This window comes from Panthera tigris, chromosome D4 (genome assembly GCF_018350195.1).
Source record: "Panthera tigris isolate Pti1 chromosome D4, P.tigris_Pti1_mat1.1, whole genome shotgun sequence".
Lineage (NCBI taxonomy): Eukaryota > Metazoa > Chordata > Mammalia > Carnivora > Felidae > Panthera > Panthera tigris.
The window spans coordinates 3,157,455-3,176,711 of NC_056672.1; the positions used below are offsets into that span (position 1 = coordinate 3,157,455).

Here is a 19,257-nt window from a genome sequence, read left to right on the forward strand (position 1 = left end):
GCCGCCACGGGACCTTGTGGGAGACACAGAAGCCGAGCCCCATCCCTTGGTGCCTCGGCGTGACCTGCCCGCGGCCTCCGGCGCTGGGTCACGGCTCCAGGCTGGGTGGCGACGAGGCGCTTTGGGCACAGCCCCGCTGGCAGGACCTCCTGTACCGCCGTTATTTTTATCTCCGCGTTGAGTGCTAATTGGTAGTTTACCTGCATTGCTCTGGCCCCCCTGAGACACAGCTCGTGGGGCTCCCCTGCCTCCGTCCTTGGCACTGAAGATACACACCTGTCTGCCTTTCCAGTATTTCTGGCAGGCTGGGGGGCACGGGGAGGGCCGGGAGGGCCTCTCCGCAGCAGGGGGCAGAGCGGAGACAGCACAGGACAAGCGGGTGGGGGCCTTGGGCTCCTGGCCGCCGTCGGGCCGTGCCCCTGCACGGGGACTCGGCCAGGGCCCTGGCCAGTTTGCTCAGTCCGGGGGGCGCATGCACACGCCCCACGCCCAGGCCGTCTGGGCAGGGAAAGGACCGGCAGGCGCCCCTCCCCCACGGGCCAGGGAAACTGCTGCCCACGTAAGAGGCTCTGGGCGCCCCAGGGGCCAGCTGTCTGCGGCCAGGCGGCACTGAGCGCCCTTTGTTTCTTGCTGCAATGACTTCCCTCTTTGGGTCAACTGTGTGACCTAATAGCTGTTACTGTGTCTGAACAAAGTGTGCCGCGGCAGCCCGGGGGGCAGCTCGCTCTTGCCCCAGCACCCTGCCTGCCACCCTCCAACACCAGGCGCCGGCTGCTGCTTGGCTGGCCCTCTCAGGGGCCGCCTCACGCGGTATAGCCGGTGCAGAGGTTAGGGGGAGCCCAGGGAGGGCTGCGGATGAGGGGGTGGCGTGGACAGGGGCCCCAGTGGACCACAGCCCATTTCCTGGGCGTTCTGCCTGGTCTGGGTGCATCCGCCAGCCAGCTGTGTGCACTTAGGGTGGCCAGGGTGAAGCCCCCGCGGGGTGAGCTGGCTCTTCCCTTAGCCTTCGCGGAATGTTCTGGAGGGAGCGGAAGAGGCTCTGCTGGCCTCACTGCAGCTGCCCTTGGCATCTGTCTCAATGACGACTCACGCTTCTTTCCCGGGGATCCCCTGGGCAGGTGCGGAGCTGGGTGTGGTCGCCGCGTGCACGATTGGGGAGCAACCCTTCCAGGTGAGGGGCTGGGTGTGGGGCCTCTGAGGTCGGTCAGCTGGGACGCTGAGGCTCTGTCTTGTCCACCGGTAGCTGTGGTCTGGGGTGGAGGGCACGGCCTCGGGGTCGGCCGGGGGTAGTGGAGGGACATGGACGCTGCAGGAACCGCAGTCCGGTGGCCGCCTCTGCCTCCGTCGGACGCCCGCGTGTGTGCAGCGATGCACCTGTCGGGTTGGGCGGGGACACGCTGACTTCGTCACCCCCTCGGCCATTGCCGCAGAGAGGGCCAAGTGGCCGTGACAGCAGCCAGCGCTGTGGGCAAAGAAGCCACCTGTGCATGAGGTGGCCGAGGGGTTTCCTAGGCATGGAAGCTGGGAGAGGGGGGCGTCAGAGAGAGGGGGACCCCCCCACCTCGGTGCCCGGGACTGGCATGGGGATCCCCGGGCAGCACGGATTCTATGTGGCTTTCTGCCTTCGCTGTGCATTTTCCACTGTTGTTCAAACAGGGCACATCACGGCGGGATAGTGAATTGACCTTTTTTAGGGCTGTTGATAACGGCTGTTGTTTCAGCTTAAAGCAAAGTGTTAGCTTTTCCATCCGATGCCCTCTCTTATCGCCGGGGTTCTGTCGAGCGACAGGCCGTGCAAGCCTTTCTGCTGGCACGCACCTGTTAAGTGCACACCGCGGCCCCTGTTTGTGGTCACCCAGCCGCGTTCCGTCCAGGGCGAGGGAGGCCCGGCTGACACGCGCCTGAGATGGTAGCGGATCCTGGGAGGGGGCCGCCGAGGGGTCGGGGGCCCAGGGGTCGGTGTGGACAGGCCCCCCTCCCAGGCAGTGGTGAGGACGGGTCAGCCACGGCGAGGGTGTTCTGGAAAGCTCCTGAGGCAGGCGTCACGCGGCAGGGCCGAGAGCCACCGAAGGTCCAGCAGAGCTCAGTCCTGCTGGATCCCAGGATCTCGCCGGCGCACAGGCTGCGATGGGGCCGGGGGGGCCTGGGGAGCCTGCCCCTCCAGCCTGCGCCGCGGCTCTGACCGTGGTCCACACTCTGCGCAGACAGAAGGCTGGCGTGCTCCTCCAGGGTTTATCCGGCCCTCGCAGTGCACGTCCTTTTCCTCCAAAGCACACTTTGGCCTTCTTGCGGGGCCTTCCTTACGCACAAGAGTCATAGCCCGTCGATATGAACGCGGCAGCGGGGCGCCCCAGGAGCGAACTCCTCTTGGGCCAGCGTCCCGGCGTGCGGCCGGTCACACGGGGGCCACACTTGGTTTGATGCTGGGCTCTCACTGTCCTGAGCCGCTTCGTATCGCTGGGCCAGAGACGCGGTCTCGCCGTGAGGGGCTCTGGTTTGCGCACAGCCACACAGAGCCACGCCAGGCCCCGCGCCCCGCTCCGGGGCCCACGCGGTTGGTGGGAGCGCATCCCTCACCGAGGGCGGGACCCTGCTCCCGGCCGGTTTTCACAGTCATATCCGGGCCTGGCCTCGTGCTGCTCTCTCTGGAGATGACGGAGCCACTGGGCCAGACCCGGAAGGGCCCCCGCCCACGTGGCCTCCAGACCAGACCCTCCTCTGCCACATCTGCTTTCCTGTGGGCACTCGCCCCCTGCAGCGTCTACGTGGCTCCTCCAAGGGCAAGGCCATCCCAGACCCCTCCGTCCCCGGCAGGTGCCACGTGCCCCAGCCAGCATCAGCAGACGTTGGCCGAAAACCCCTCCCTGCCGCTGCCTCGGAGCAAGGACGTGGCTCCTGGCGCGGAGCTGAGTCGAGTCCCGTGGCTCACGGGGACCCGAGACGGGAGACAGGGACCCCAGAGGTCGCATCATCCCCCCACCCCTGCTTCTCCTGTCTCCTGCCCTTCATCAAGGCTCCTGTGCACACGGGGAGCTCCTGCAGCCCAACTGCCTGACGGGGCTGGGGGCTGACGGGGCCGCAGAGGGCCCAACTTCGCACAGGACCGTGGGGGTGAGGGCCGCCGTGCCAGAGGCGGTGCGTCACTTCTCGCTCTCCCAGAAGTCAGGGGACACTCTGCTCAGGTGTGCACAGGCTGACCTGAGGACCCGCAGGACATCCCTGACAAGTGGGGACCTCGGTCCTTGTGACACAGCTCCGGCTTGGGGTCTGAGGAGCCTGCACGGGGTCAGAACCTTCCAGGGGGATCGGACGGAACTCTGACAAGTTCGGACTTCAGAAACCTGGAAAGGAATCTCTCCTCCTCCCATTGCGGCCTGGAGGGGACAGGAAGTCCCGTGGGTGCCCGGACACTGTCGGGCCTGGCCTTCGGTGATGCGGGGTCCTGTAAACAGGGAAATGGGGGCTTCAGTCAGGGTATCCCTGTGATGTGACGCCCCTGTCGGGTTTTGTGTGTTCATCACCTGCCAGGTGCTCGGCTGGACATCACAAACGCGCGGGGCTGGATCCCGCCCTCAGAGTAACTCATGCGTGGGACAGGGAATCTCGTACTAGTCAGGTGGTCACACAAAGAAGCACTGATTACAAAGAGTGAGGAGTGCACATAGTGCAGGGACAAGTGTGCTGAGTGGGGGCTGTGGCCTGAGAGCAGAAGGGCCCGTGACAGGGGTGTAGGTGATGTGTGTGTGCGGAGTTATCCGGGACGGAACAGCACGTGCAAAGTCCCTGGGGCAGGAGGTTCCTGGCATGTTTCAGGGCCTGTCTGGCCTGTGGTGGGGGCATGGAAATGGCCTGGGGCTAAGGTGGCATCTCTAGAGGAATTCACTTCACTGAATTTTTTAAATGTTTATTTTGTGTTTTGAGAGAGAGGTAGAGTGTGAGCAGGGGAGAGGGAGAGAGAGAGAGGGAGACACCGAATCTGAAGCAGGCTCTGAGGTGTCAGCACAGAGCCCGATGCGAGGCTCAAACTCGCGAACTGTGAGATCATGACCTGAGCCAAGTCAGTCGCTTAACCAACGGAGCCACCCAGGTGCCCCCAGAGGAATTCACTTTAAAGGGTCCACTGAACAACCCGCGTTCTCGTGTGTGTATGTGTGTGTGTGTGTTTGTGTGTATGTGTGTGTATGTGTGTGCCCCTCTTCCGCTGCCCCCCACCTCCCCTGCTAGGCTGTGCTGGGGTCCCCGGGAACCCCGGGGTGGGGCCGGCTGGGGCCAGGCGCTGGACACTGCACCGACGTGCCAAGCCCCTCCAGCTGGCACAGGGCTCCTGGAAAGGTCTCTGCAGCTGTCCCGCAGAGTGGAATGTTCCCAGGCAGGGCCTGTCCCTTTCTCTGGAAGCCTCGGAAACGTGCCAGGAATAAGAGAGGCATCCTTGAGAATCTCCGGACCCAGTGGGGGTGTTCCCAGAGCACGACTCCCACCGCTGGTAATTAGGACTAGGGAAGAGGGAACCCCAGCGGCCTCGGTGGGTGCCTCGGTGGGTGGGAAGCCGCTTCCAGAACCAGGGAGTCTCGGGCCGGGTGTGGGGGCCAGCAGCTTCCTTACTGTTGACTTCCCGTGCTCCCAGACCACGCCCCCGTCTAGTCTCTGCTGCGTTGCTGTGCGTGTGGCTCTGATTCGGTTCGGTCCCCTTCTGCTCCCGGTTCTGCCAGAACCACCAACCGTCTCGGAAACAGGGAAGCGTCCTTCCAGAAAGACATCCTTTCAAGTCTGAACGCCGAAAGACAAGCAGGCCACCCGTTTGGCTCAGGCACCGTGCCCGCGAGGGGCGGCTAATACCCCCTTTCATCTCTGAGTCCCTCCTTTCCTTGTTCCGGTAACAAAACGCTTCAAAACCAGCACGTGGAAGACGGGGCTTCTCTCCCCTTCGGCAAAGGAGAACACCCCTCCCCCACGCGCGCTGTCCTCCGTGTGTCCCCCCCCTCCCGTGACAGCGTCCACCCAGAGCTGGATGGAAGGAAGTTTCAGTCCCACCCACAGCCTCTGGGGAGAGACCGGGGGCTGGAGTCGGACGAATCGCCAATGGCCACGGACTTATCAACATGCCCGGGTAACAAAGCCTCCACAAAACCCAAAAGGACGGGGTTCTGGGTTGGTGGCCCAGAGGCTGCCATGTGTCACCATGGCAAGGGGACCTCACCCTGTGTATCTCTTCACCTGGCTGTCGATCCACATCCGTTAACGTCCTCTGCAATAAACTGGAGATCCGGTGATCTCCGCTCCCAGGAGGGGGAGGTGGGAGCCTCTGATCTGTAGCCCATTAGCCACGAGCACGGGTGGCGATCTAGACCAGCCGGAGTGTGAGAGGAGGGGGCGGGGGCAGCCTCGCGGGACGGACGGAGCCTCTAATGTGTAGGATCTGAGACCGTCCCCAGCTAGACCGTGTCCACGTGGAGTTAAAGGGCAGGACGCGGGTCAGGGTCTGCTGAGAATTGGAGACTCATCTGGGGTAGGACGGACACACATCATCACAAGCCACAAGCAGGTGGGGTTTAAGGCCGTGTTGACGATTCAAGGCGAGCGCTTTCCTGAGGCCGGACGGGCACCGCGGCGGGGCGACGGTGTGACGTGGTGACTTTCTTTCTAGCGCGGGGCGGTTACGAGGCATGCAAGGCTCTTTCGTTTCTTTGTAAACATGCACAGAGCATCCTTGGGCAGCCAGGCTGCGTGTGGCCCTTTGGAGAACCTCTAACCTGCTGGTTCCTGAGTCCCGTCTACGGAAGTGGCCATCTGCTCGGTGGAGCTGGCCCGAATCACAGGCACGGTGTGCTGTCAGAAAGGAAAAGGTCTCTGAAGTGTTGGCAAACCCCAGCTGTACTGAAAATGCTGCTCCCGGAGGGTCTCGTGGAGGGGAGCCCTGCCCGACGCATGGGGTCTGGGAGACGGTGTTGCTGTGGTCCACGAGGACCCTGCTGCCTGCTGCTCTTCTGACCGAACCTGGGAGGACCGTCCATCCAGCCCCTGCACGGGCAGGGACGAGGGACTTACCCTCCGCCACGTTCTTAGGCCTCCCAGGGAGCATCCTGCTCAGGAGCCCCGAACGTCTCCTTGGATGTGCCTCCTGGATCTGGGAAATGAGCCACGGGCGCTGGGTGGTGGGAAAGAGCAAGTAGTTCTTTCTGGAAGCCGTCGGGGCTGCTGCGTCATCAGGTGATGCCAGGCTAGGTGTGGGGAATATCAGCGTCCTCGCTGCGGGCGTGACGGGCCACGGGGATGGTCCCCCCGTAGCCGTCTTTCCCCCTCAACGTCCGTAGATGCTAACGTCTTTGTAAGTTTGGGGAGCATTCACCCCCATTGGCTGAATAAGAATTGCAAAGTTGCAGCCCCTGGGGGGAGAGTGTCCCTGGCAGGGCTGGACCCCTTCTGGGTCCTCCTGATCCTTCCTTTCTGAGTAAGCGGGACATCCACACGGGCCCACGGGGGAGCCCTGTCAGGGCCCCGTGGGTGTGCCTGAAGCAGGGCACCGAGAGTTGCTTTCTCTGAGCCGCCACAGACCACTCTCTATCTGTCATCACGCACCTCGACAGGTACAGTTGGCGGCTCTGTGTCCCCCCCTGGCCAGCCCCCTGGGCCCACCGCCCTCCCAAGGGGGCTGAGTGTGGTTCCTGTGCTAGAATCCTGCAGTCACGTGACAGGCAGTCAGGCTGAGTGGCAGGTGTCCCGGGGCGTCCAGAGCCTCAGGTTGTCCCCCCCACCCCCCGGCACCCACTCCCCCGGACCCTGAAGGCACCGAGGAGCCTGGGGACGAGTCTGGCACGGTCCCGACGGGACTTGCAGCCCTCAGACCCTCTGGTCTCGGGCCTTGGGGATGTGCGCCCTGGCTGACCACGGACCGATGGACAGACGGACAAGCTCGGAAGGCACGCAGGGTTTCCAAGGCCCCAGCTTGCTGGACGTGGGGGCCTTCAGAGCACGCTGGCGTCTGTTTGTTCCTCTGAGCTTAACTGGCCGGCATCCGGGCTGCATGTATCCACTCACCAGCAGCTCGTAGAAAGGGAAATCTTTCTGCTGTACAAGAAAATGGCATGTTTTCCTGCAGAGCCTCTCGGGACTGGCGAACGTTGAGGGGGTGTGGTCCGTGCGGACGCAGCCCACGCGACGTTTGATTAAAGAAGGCTTTTGTAAACTTCTGTCTCGGGAAGGGCCGGGGGTCTTGGTGGCCCAAGCTCGGGCTCTTATCAGAGCTACTGGAGGGATGCCCGGGGACACCATGGTGCGGAGGGCAGCACGCCGTGTGTCTCCAGGTGCCTTGCGGGGCACCTGCCCTGGGGAGGACATTCCCACGTGCTCTCGGGCTGTAGGTCCAAGGTTGAGACTCAGCACGAGCCCACTCGGGCCGCAGCCGACCTTGCCGGGCGCTGGACAGGCCCACAGAGGACGTGCATTGGGTGCCTGCCTCCAACCCCTCTGCTGGGGCTGATGCTGTGGGACCCTGGGACCGTGAGCGACGCCTCCAGTCCGGAACGAAGCCCCCGTGTGAGGACAACGCTACAGCTCACGGCCTCCTGGACCTCAGCGCCGTCCGCCTTCTGTCCACTCACAGGACCCAGGCCTCTGGTGCCAGCTGAGGGACGGTCGCCGGAGACCCCATCTGACTGCTCAGAGGCAGCCGGAACGGCCTGAGGGTGCCCGGGCGGATCTCACAGAAGCCGCCATCCGACCAAGTGAGGGTGTCCAGGAGGGTCAACCTTCTCTATGGCAGCTGCATCACGGGCACAGCTGGAGGGACCCTTCAGGTGATGTGTCCCCGTCTGCTCCCGTGTCACCTGCAGGCAGTCTGTCTTAGGGCTTCTGTGGACCCCATGCCAGCTGGAGGGTCTTGGGGGCCAGGGGGCTCAATGGACAGTCACTCCAGTGTGCCCCCGGTTGTTCTGGGCTAAACTGTGTCCCCTTCCCCAGAAAGATACAGTGATGGGGGTGCCTGGGTGGCTCAATCGGTTGAGTGTCCGACTTCAGCTCAGGTCATGATCTCCCTGTTTGTCAGTTCGAGCCCCGCATCAGGCTCTGTGCTGATGGCTCAGAGCCTGGAGCCTGCTTCGGATTCCGTGTCTCCCTCTCTCTCTGCCCCTCCCCTGCTCTCACTCTGTCTCTCTCAGGCAATGAATAAACATTAAAAATGTTAAAAAAGAAAGATACAGTGTTGTGTTAGCCTCTGGCGCCTGTGCGTTGAGACCACGTCTGGAAACAGGTTCTTAGCAGACGTGATCGAGTTAAGAGGAGGGCATCAGATGGGCCCTGATCGATATGACCCGAGTCCTTATAAGAAAAGACACACGGAGGACAGCTTCTGGGAAGAGGGGCAGAGGTGCGAGCGATGTGTCCAGAAGCCAGGGGCTGACGGCTGCTGTTGGAAAGCCGGAAGATGCAAGGAAGGATTCCACCCGGAATCTGGCAGGGAGCGTGGCGTTGCCGACAGCCTGATCGCTGGCTTCTGGCCTCCGGGACCAGGAGATGGAACCGTCTGCTGTTTACTCTGGTTTGTGGTGCTTTGTTGTGGCCGCCCCGGAACCGAGACTCTGCACTGGGCCGCCCTTTCGTGCTCTCGGGTCGGGGGTCTATGGGTATCAAGGTCCCCTGGTTAGTGATTCCATTCCTGGCCGCGGAGTCACCGGGAAACAGGTGACCACACCTGCCGAGGGCCTCCACGGACACAGCACGGCCATCTGAACCCCTCATAACCCCGCTAGCTGGGCATCATCGAACCCGTCTTGCAGAAGGAGAAACTGAGGCTCAGAGAGCACCCTGTTCCGGGCTCGTAGCGCTGGGTGAACAGCCACGAGACTCTGGGCTTTCTACTAGCATATGGCGGCCTCCGGACTCCGTGCCCCCCGGACCTCCAAACTGGAGACCCAGAGGGGCAAGGTGTCGGCATAAAGAGGCAACATCTCACGGCAGAGGGAATGACCACGTTCTGAGCCACATTTATCTGTTCGGCTCAGTTTCTGGAGTCAGCTGTGTGATCTCGACCAGGCTGCTTGGGCCCTGGGCCTCCATTTGCCCACCTGTGAAATGGGTATAATGGTGCAGCTTCTGTTGCACTGTGACGGGCAGGAGCGGTGGTTTGTCTTGCCTGCTCTGCTTTTGCAAGATCTCTCCTCACGCCGAACCCACTGAGACGACAGCCGGCGGTGGTGCGGGACCTCGAAGCTTCGGGGGAGCTGGGGCCCACGGGGACTCGTGCCATCGACCCCTCACGCCCCCCCCCCCCCCGGGCTGGACGGTGCCACCTGCTACGTCCTGTTCCCTTGGCGAGCTCACAGATAGTAACACGTGTGTTGGCGAGGAGTGGTACCCGTGGGACCCTGGCCTCGGGGGAGCTTAGCGAGGGCTGTTTTGTGAAGGGGCAAGGTGCTTCTGCAGGTGGCCGCGGCCCCTCCTGCCTCCCATCCTTCCCACCGAGCTCGTTCACGCCCAAATCCTCTGCTGATTCCTCTCGTTTCTTTGCCCTCCTTGTTTCCACTGTGGACACAATTTTTTTTAATTCTCTGAGACAGAATGAAATACTATCACCCCTGGTTTTTTAGATCCTACGCTCGTCAAGATACACACACGTTGCAATCATTTTCCGGCATAACCTGGGAGGAAAAAGTGGGCCGAATCAGAAGGTCACATGTACCAGCAGCAAAATAATGACACGCTATTTTTATCTATCACCTGTCTGTCAGATATAGACAGATATCTATATATCTATCCCTTATCTCTATCTAACTATTTATCATCTATCATCTATCTATCTGTCATCTATCTGTCCCTTATCTCTATCTGTCATCTATCTGTCTCTTATCTCTGTCTATATGGGGAAAATGTGCACCTGCTTGGCCAGCCCACCCAGAGCAAAGGCAGAACATAAAAGTGGAATGAGGGGCGCCTGGGTGGCTCAGTCGGTTGGGCGTCCGACTTCGGCTCAGGTCACAATCTCGCGGTTTGTGAGTTCGAACCCCGCGTCGGGCTCTGTGCTGACAGCTCGGAGCCTGGAGCCTGCTTCGGATGCTGTGTCTCCCTCTCTCTCTGCTCCTCCCATGATCACGTTCTGTCTCTGTCTCTCTCTCTCTCTCAAAAATAAATAAAGATTAAAAAAATTTTTTTTTCAAAGGGGAACGAGAACATCAACAGCAAGTTTCAAACTCAGGGCCAAAGCTTCCTTTGCACGCTCACTGAAGAACCATGACACGAAGCCCAGAATGTTCTCGGGCAAACCCTGGGAATTCTAGTCACAGCCGGTGCCATTCAGGCTCCATAGTGAAAGCCAGGACATGAGGCCACTTAGCAAGGACACAACAAGATCTCCAGCAACTTTGTTTTTTCTAGAAGGCGTGAAGTAGCCAAATCCCACAGTTGTCCGTGGAGACACCGTCTGCCTGCCCGTCTCTCACAGGCTGAGCCCCCTGTTGTCCCCGTCGGTCCCCCGGCGTGTTCTGAGGGGAAGTCGGTTGGTTTACACAAGCTCGGAGGTAGGACTGCCCTGTTCTGTCCCCAGCCCAGATGGGACCTTTTCCTTTGTCACTGGTTATTGCGGAAAGGAGGCGTGTGGAAGGCGCTGTGGTCAGTGTTCACGGGAGAAGGCAGCATGCTGAACACACACAACCTGTAACGGGGTTCTCCAGAGAAACAGAGGCCCCAGGACACATGCTGCCGTATGCACAGAAGGAGACTGAACCCAGCAGTTGGCTCGAGAAATGCCACCATCTGCCGTATGTGAGCGGGAGATGCAGGAAAGGCAGTGGAGCGATTCAGGCCGAGACGGGAGGACCGAGAGCCACTATCTCCGATGTCCAAGGACCAGAGAGGACGGACATCCCAGCTCAAGATGAGAGAGTGAATTTGCTGTTGTCTTGCCGCCTTGTTGTTGATTAAATTATGTCCACGCACATCTGAATCAGATGCTTATCTTTTCGGGAACACTCACAGACACACCCAGAAATAATGTTTTACCAGCTCTCTGGCCAGTCAAGTTGACACAAAATTAACCGTCATCAGAAAGCCTGGGTGAAGGCCCTCTCGGTTCAGCCCTGTGTGAGGCAACTGAGGTGGATGTGGCTGCAGTGAGCTACGGGTCCCCCGGGAATGCCTTCCTGTGGCATCTCTCCCAGCACGCTCGGGGCCTGACTCCAGGAACTTTCTGGCTGCCATCGCGCCGGCCATCGCCTCCCACCCCCCGGGAAGCCTTGCTCCCCCCGGCTGTGTTCTCTCAAGTGCAGGGCTCTCCTTTCCCAGGAAGTCTGCTTTCCAAGCAGCCGTGGCGCCAGCAGCTGGAAGCTTTTTTTAGGGATGAGCCGACAGCTCAGCGTTGGTACTGAATGTTCTGAGTTGGCCTGGCCCCTGCAGGGTGCACCAGAGGGAACCACACAACGGGCAGTGGAAGGGTTCCATTCGGCTGCCTGGCGCGCCTTCTCTCCAGCTCCATTCAAAGAGCAGCTGCTGGACCGGTCCGTGTGTCCTTCCTCTTCCCTCGACTTCCCGGTGTCCCTGCCTTTCCTGAGCCCCGGCCTGGCTCTGCAGGAGGGAGGAGAGCCAGGCTGCACCCCTCCCCTCCCCGCCCCCATCAGCGGCCGCAGGAGCCTCAGACCGAGGCCTCCGGCAAGCCCGGCAGGCCCAGGAGGAGCTCAGGGCCCTTGCTCTCCGGGGAGGGGCTTGGGTCCCGGGACACAGAAGCGACATGTTGTTCCGTAAACACTCCCTGCATCCAAGGCCCCTGCCTTGCGGGTAACGAGGGACATTAGACTTTCACTTCCCCAGGCTCACGGCCAAGCGGGGCAGTGGGAAACTCACAGCCAAGTGGCCGTCCCGCTCCCGGGGGAGCGGAGTCTCCTCCTGTGGGCCAGTGCTCTCGGCCACGGCCCCGCCGCAAAGCTCCCCTCGCTCCTCCCCGTGCCCCGTGTCCCTCTGCAAAACGGAGACCCCCTCCCCGCCAGCGCCGGCCTGGTGGAAAGGGCACAGGAGGGGGGCGGGCCCGCGGGAGGTGCTGGGGAGGGCTCGCTGCTGATTCAGCCCCCAGGCCGCACAGACGTGCTCCCGGGGGACCCGCGGGCTCCGGGGAAGGGCCCCGGAATGACAGCGCCTGCGTGGTCAGCTGCCTTCCTAGAAGGCAAGGAATCTGCTGTCCTGGTCAGGGTGTGACCTGTCCTGTTTCTTCTCTTCGGCCACCTCCCTGGCCCTGTGGGGGCTGCCCCGGACCAGGAGAAAGGGGGTCTGGAGCTGCCGGCAGACCCCTCTGTGCAGCGAGGACACACAGTGACTGGTGGCGTGTCTGGGCCTGCTGGGGGACAGGGCATGACCGCAGCCCACGGGACTGGGTCCTCCCCACTCACACCGCTCCTGGCTGAGCACAGGAGCCCCGAGGGGTCCGCCCTCCGGCCCTGGGGACAGCACAGGGGGCCGCCCCCCCCTCGGTCACAGGCCGCTGTGGGGACACACGGTGGAAGGCAAGGAGCCGGGCAGAGGCCCGGGCCTGGCGGGGTCACATCCAGAAGAGGTCGGAGAGGGAGTCTACACAGGGTCTCTCATCACCACCTCCACGGGCCAGGACCAGCGTCCTCCCTCCCAGCCCGGTGCCCGGCCGACCCCCTGGGGGGTGGGGAGCAGAGAGCGGCGTCTGCCCACCTTCACCTCGTCCACGACAGGCGCCCTGCTGGGCTACCACTGCTCCACGCCTTCCCGGGCCCTGTTCCCGACGGCCCCACCCCCGACACTTCCCAAGTGCGGGCAGTGGAACTGGGGACAGACAGAGTGGGCCGTGGGCAGTCGTCCGGCTGTCTTCTGAGACCTCGGAGAGGCTCTGCGCAATTCTTTTTTTTTAATTTATTTTTGAGAGAGTGGGAGAGACAGAGCGTGAGCAGGGGAGGGGCAGAGAGGGAGAGAGACGCAGAATCCGAGGCAGGCTCCAGGCTCCGAGCTGTCAGCACAGAGCCCGATGTGGGGCCTGAACCCACGAACCGTGAGATCATGACCTGAGCCGAAGTCGGACGCTCAACCGACTGAGCCACCCGGGCGCCCTGGGCTCCATGCAATTCTTACAGCCTGGAGTGGAGCAGGTGCCCTCCAGGGCAGGCCTGGGCGGCTTCTGGCCACCACGTTCCCTGAGTCCCGAGTCCTACTGGTCACTGTCCCCGGAGGCCTGTGGTCAGAGACCCACCTCCAGCGCGATTTCCCCATCTCCGCTCGGGGTGCTGTCAGCAGGGGCAGGGCCCGGGGTCTGAGAGGGCAGAGGTCGGGTGCTCAAGTCACCGAGTGGAAGGACCTGGGACCCTGTGCTGCCTGCACGGCCGCTGAAATCCTGCCACGTCTTCAACCTGCCACCATATTGCAGCCTTGGCCTAAGAGTGTCCAAAGTCAGTCTCCTGTCTTCCTGTAAAGGCACCCCACGTGTTGCCTCAGCCCTGGACGTGGCTGGAGGCTGAGCCGGAGGCGGGTGCTGGGCTCTGGGAGAGGAGGGGTGAGGAGCCGCAGGGCAGGCTGTGACTCGTCACTGTCGTCACTGTAGATAAAACAGGCTTGCTGAGGTCACTCTGCCCTGATGGCGACTCTGCCTAACGAGGGCCAGACCCAGTGCTGGCCGAGAGAGTGAGCGCTCCCTCCTCCCCCTCGGAGAACTTTCTAGAAGGATGCTGGGGATGGGGCTCTGGAGCCACGTCGCCTCTGTGCCAGTGTCCGTCCCTCCCCGTCCTGGTAACGTCACCTCTCCAAGCCACTTCTCTTCCTTTAGGCTTGTGTAAGCTCCGGGAGTGAGATTCGCACGCTGGGTGCTGGGGCAGGCTGCATTTCCCGACGAGGTCACACCAGCACCTCCTCCCCCCCCACAAGCGCTTCTTCCAGTGTGACTGACCTTTCTGCCCGGGGTCCCTGTCCCCTGGAGCCTGCCACAGGAGCACAGAGGCCCCCGGGACCCTCTCTCCGGCTTTGGAAGACGCTCCCAGGGCCAGCCCCAACTCGCCAGCCGGGAGCGCCTGCAGCCAGTACCCCGTCCCCTAGCTGACTCCCGCAGGACCCTGGGCCAGAGGCTCCCAGGTGAGCCCTGCCCCAGCTCCCGCCCCACAGAACCAGGAGACGTCTCGAGGATCCCGGCTGCTCTCAGCCACTGCGCTTTGAGGAGTTTTCTCGCTTACTCGTTGTGCCGGAACAGGTGCGAGACAATAAGGGAATTCATTTCCACGCTCCTGAATCTGAGGGCAGGCTTTCCAGCAACGTGGGCCGTCTTCCAAAAATGTGGACCGTATGCCTCACGTTATGAATAAAATACCTGTTGCCTCCACTGACCATCCCAGGACTGATTTCTAAGGTTTCGGGAAGCGGCTCTTTTGTCCGTCGTAAAGTGGAAAGCGCGTTCTATGCCACACCCCTCTTGGGGGTCCCCAGGCCGCCTCACCCCCAGTCTGTACAGGTACCTGGGCTCTTACTCTCTCCTTTTCTAAGCAGAAAGTTGCTGGAAATAACAAGCAAGGGGCCGGTGACCTACAAGTTTGCCTGGACATCTGGAAAATAATTTTAAATATTTATGTGTGATCCGCAGCAGATAACATGTTTGCCGTGGGGAGCTTCAGTTACGAAGTGAGCCAGTGGAGGAGGAAAAGAAACGTTCTCTGTAGAGAAAGCGTTTTATATTCCTGCTTGAAAGATGGCTCTTTTCTGCTTAAATGTGTGTGAAAAAGTGAATCGTGCTCACAAAGGAAAATTGTCGGAGAGAAGCTGAGTGGTTGGAATGAAGGGGTGCCCTCGGACTTGGAGTCTAAGGGCAGAGCAGGAGCATTGGCTGGGAACCCCCACCGCCCCTGCAGGACTTGTCAGGTCCTTCCTGGGGCAGCTTCCGGTGTGGGGGGACTACTGTTCCGCGGTTGGAAACCAGGCCACTGTGACAGGGACGGGGTGTGTGCTCTCCCTCTCCCTCTCCCTCTGGGGCACCCAGTCCCACCGCAGGTGTATGTGGCCTTGAGAGCTCTGTTTGCACTCTGGTCCCTTAGTTCCTGCATCTTCTTTCACATTCTGCCGGCCGGATATGGAGGGCCCGGATGGCGACAGGCCCTCTGGGTCCTGAGTGACTGGTGGAGCAGACCCCCTCCCCACCTGCATCCGACTCGGGCGGGGGGAGGGGGGAGACGCATGCTCATTGCGTTAATCCGCAAGCTCATCTCGCCTGGGCCAGTGTACCTGTGGACACTTGGAGGACAGGTGTGCGTCTGAGTTTTCCCGTGTTTGCGGAGTTAGCTGGTGGTGTTCTCAGAATAAGTGAGAGGGAGGGGCGTGTGCCTTTCTAGGGACATGTGGCTCTGCGTTTTCCTTCCTTTGCTTCCACAGATGGAGGAGGAGGAAGGGACCGGGCTCAAGACACGGGATGGGCAAGAGGCCAACGTCAAGCTCTCGGCATCGCTTGCAGAAGAAAAGCCCTCTTGGGAGTTTCCGCACAGGTGGGCCAGCGAACGCGGACGTATGTCCCGCGTGTTTGCCTTTCTTTAAAGCTTATTTATTCATTTTGAGAGAGACAGAGAGCACGCTCACTTGAGTGGGGGGAGGGCAAAGAGGGAGAGAGAGACTCCCACGCGGGCTCCGTGCCGAGCTCTGCGCTGTCAGCACAGAGCCTGATGTGGGGCTCGAGCCCACGAACCGTGAGATCGTGACCTGAGCCGAAATCAAGAGCCGGATGCTCAACCGACTGAGCTGCAACCCCCCCCCCCTCCCTTCTTTACACCTGTTCCTCGCGGTGGCCTGGCTGAGCAGCCTCGTCTAAACAGTTTGGCTGGATTGTTCTCATCGCTAGCCACAGCTGGTGGGAAAAGGGCGAGTGAGTGAGGACATGACTTGTAATCGAGCCCTGTAGCTGGCCGTGTCCTGGGAAACCCGGCGTCTGGGACTCTGGAGGGACACCCAGGCCCCCAGGAAAGGACGGAGGTGAAGTGGGGGAGCGTTACACTTGCGGTCCCCAGGCTGTGCTGTGCGTGCGCGTACACGCTCGCCCATACAGGTGCTGTCTCCTTCCTGCCCGTGCGCGAGGCACCTACCCCCGCGGGCCGTGCAAGCCTGCTCAGAATCGGATCGCCTGTGGGCACCCACCACCTTCAGCTCCGGGGCGCACGAGCTCACCTTTGTGGACAGTCATCAAGCACCACGTTTTCCCTGGAAAACGACGAAGAGAAACGTGCAAAAGGCTGCAAACAGGGACTGTAATCTCTGTGCACGAGATGACACCTTACCCGGTTTTGTTGTGGATTTTCCTGTCCAAGGGGAGACCTTGCGTGGGGACGTGGGGACACCATTTCTGTTCACCATTATGCATTGCTGAGCCGCGGGCCTGGCCGCGTGCTGTGGCCACAGTGGTTGAGCCCGTGTCCACGCAGAGGGCTTTATTGCAATTAGGGCCTAGAAACACCCAGGTTTCCTAAGTAGATTAGGAGGCTCTTTGAAAACTGCAGCTAAAATCCACTATGGATAGAATCCAAAAGCTTGCCTGTGTCTTTCCCTTCTTTTCCACCTTCTCCTTCTTTTTCTGAGCTGCAAGAATGATCTTGGCCACATCCTTCTATCTTTTCAGTGTCCAGGGGTTTGATTTAAAGGGTTTTTTTTTTTTTTTTTTTTTTTTTGCACGAACAGCATGCCACGAATGCTTGGGTCTGCAAAGAGCAGGTGGGATCCCGGCCACAGCAAGTTACATCTGACTGCTGAGCGCCTAGGCGATGGCGATTTTAACGTGGCTCGCAGGAGTTGCGGTTCCCTGCACAACCTTCTGACACGTGGGACGGCGAATTCCAAGTTTATGATTGTATCTGCTCCCTCCCCCCGCGGGAGACAGATTCCTCCCCGAGCTGTGGCTGCTCGAGAGGATGAGTGGGCTGTGGAATCGTGTTCTGCTCTTTTCAGCGGGCAGACTTGTCTTTTTCAAGCTTCGGGAGGCGGGGGCCGTGGCAATGATGTTGGGGTGGTACCGACTCGGGCTCCCTCCTCAGCCTCACTTAAAAAGTGGCTAAAAAGGCGAATCTCCCAGCCTGAGCCACGAGGCCCAGACGAGGGCTGGGGCGTCCCCAGGGTGGGCTACCACATGGATGTGACTGCAGGGACCCCAAATTCCTTGACCCTCCTCCAAGTGGGAGGTGGGGTCCCCGCCCCCCCCCTCCATTCCGGGTGGGTCTGTGGCCACCTCACCCCATTACCTAGCATTGTGGGAGGGGGGAGGTCGCTGACTTCAGAATCCTGGAAGATTTGCCTCGTCCTTTTGGGACACCTGCTCTCAGGATGCTCCCTCCCAACGTGGCGGCATGGAAGCCCGAAGCCCGTGGAGAGGCCACATGCGAGCGTTCCCAGGGTCACCGGCCCCATGACTCCGGCCATTCTGGGGGCACCCCTGCCGGGGATGCGGGCTCAGGGAGCAGAGCGGTGTCCCCGCCGTGCCCAGCCCGAATCCTGACCCACGGCACCCGGGAGCACGGCTGATGTGTTCAGCTGGGCGTGTGTCCCACAGTAAGGGACACCCGGGTCCCAGGTGGGTCTCCCTTCCTGACAGACGTGAGGTCCAGGGCCGAGGTGGCAGAGGCGCAGCCTGCAGGCGTGGGTCCTTCCAGGTGCACGGCCCCCTCCAGCTGCTAGCCGCCACCCCTTCGCACGACGGGGCCAGAGAGCGGAGCCGGGCTGCCCGTGGTCGGCGGCTCCCGGTGGCTCCAGCTGGCCGCCCTCTCCTTGGATGAGACCCTGTCCCGCTGGGGGGCCGGGCTCCGTAGTCATGGGCACAAGGCTCGGGGCAGCTCTTGGACGAGGGAAGACGGGGTCCACCCGAGAGGGAGGTGAGCCGGGAGGAACGAGGCTGCCTCCAGGCCCGGCTGGCTGAGTGTCCTCGTCCCCGCGATCTCTGGACACGGCCGTGCTGGCCTGCCGCTTGCGTCTGTGGGACGTGCTCATCCCCACTGTGTGGGGACGTGACCCACACACACCCTTTGCTCGGGACCCACCGTGGCTCCTCGTCTGTGATGCGAGCGCGGAACCGTGGGGGCCGTTTTGTCCCGTGGACCCAGGAGAGGGAGCAGGGCCGGGGTCTGGGCCACCTCCTGAGGAAAAGGACGGAGCCCGGGTCAGCAGTCGGTGGGAGCTTCCCACTCTGTCTACTTCTTTAAAACAGTTAAGACTTCCTCCCTTCCTCCCTTCCTCCCTTCCTCCCTTCCTCCCTTCCTCCCTTCCTCCCTTCCTTCCTCCCTTCCTTCCTCTCTTTTTCTTTCTTTCTTTCTTTCTTTCTTTCTTTCTTTCTTTCTCCTTCCTTCCTTCCTTTTTCTTTCTTTCTTTCTTTCTTTCTTTCTTTCTTTCTTTCTTTCTCCTTCCTTCCTTCCTTTTTCTTTCTTTCTTTCTTTCTTTCTTTCTTTCTTTCGTTCTTTCTTTCTTTCTTTCTAAACAGTTTTAAAGTTCACAGCAAAAGACTGTCCTTGCCCCCCCACATGCACAGCCTCCCCCACCATCAGCACCCCCACAGGAGGGGGCATTTCTGACAGCCGACGTATCTACACGGACGCATCGTCATCACCCAAAGGCCACAGCTTACTTAAGGTTTACTCCCGCTATTGCGCAAGCTAGGGGTTGGGACACATGTGTAATGGCCGGTGTCCTGCAGGGTAGTCTCGCTGCCCCAAAAGTCCCCCAAAAGTGCTCCAGCCTTCACCCGTCTCTCCCCAGCCCCTGGCAGCCGCTGATCTCTTTACTGTGTCCGTGGATTTGTGTTTTGCAGGATGTCATAGGGTTGGAATCCTACACTGGGCAGCCTTTCCAGGCCGGTGTCTTCCACTTGGCAGAACGCCCTTAAGTTTCCTCCGTATCTTTTCATGCCTGGAGAGCTCGTTTCTTCTTCACCCGGGATGACATTCTGCCATGTGGATGGACCACGGTGTTTTGATCCGTCACCTCCTGGAGGACCTCGCGGAAGCCTCCACGTTCGAGCAACTGTGAGTAAGGCTGCTGAAACACCCGTGTGTGGGTCTCCGTGTGGGCCGAAGCGCTCAAGTCACTCGGCGAAGCGCCAAGGAGCCTGGCTGCTGGGTCGGCTGGCAGAAGCATGTTTAATTTTGCGAGAAACCGTCACACCGTCTTCCAGAGTGGCTGCGTCGGTTTTCATCCCTTCCGGCAGCAAGGACGGCTCCCGCCGCGCCGCGTCCCCACCAGCGCCGGGTGCCAGCGTCTCGGATTCCGGCCGTTCCGTTAGGTGTAAGGTGGCATCTCATTGTTTGCATGGAGCTGCTT

At 61.0% G+C, this 19,257-nt stretch overlaps 1 long non-coding RNA gene across 1 annotated transcript; it reads left to right on the top strand.

Annotated features, from left to right (window-relative positions):
* The first annotated feature begins 752 nt into the window (after nt 1-752).
* On the top strand, nt 753-10,897 carry LOC122233226. The gene is made up of 3 exons (XR_006210748.1): nt 753-827; nt 1,119-1,171; nt 10,151-10,897. It is a non-coding gene; the product is annotated as an uncharacterized LOC122233226 (long non-coding RNA).
* The last annotated feature ends 8,360 nt before the right edge of the window (nt 10,898-19,257 follow it).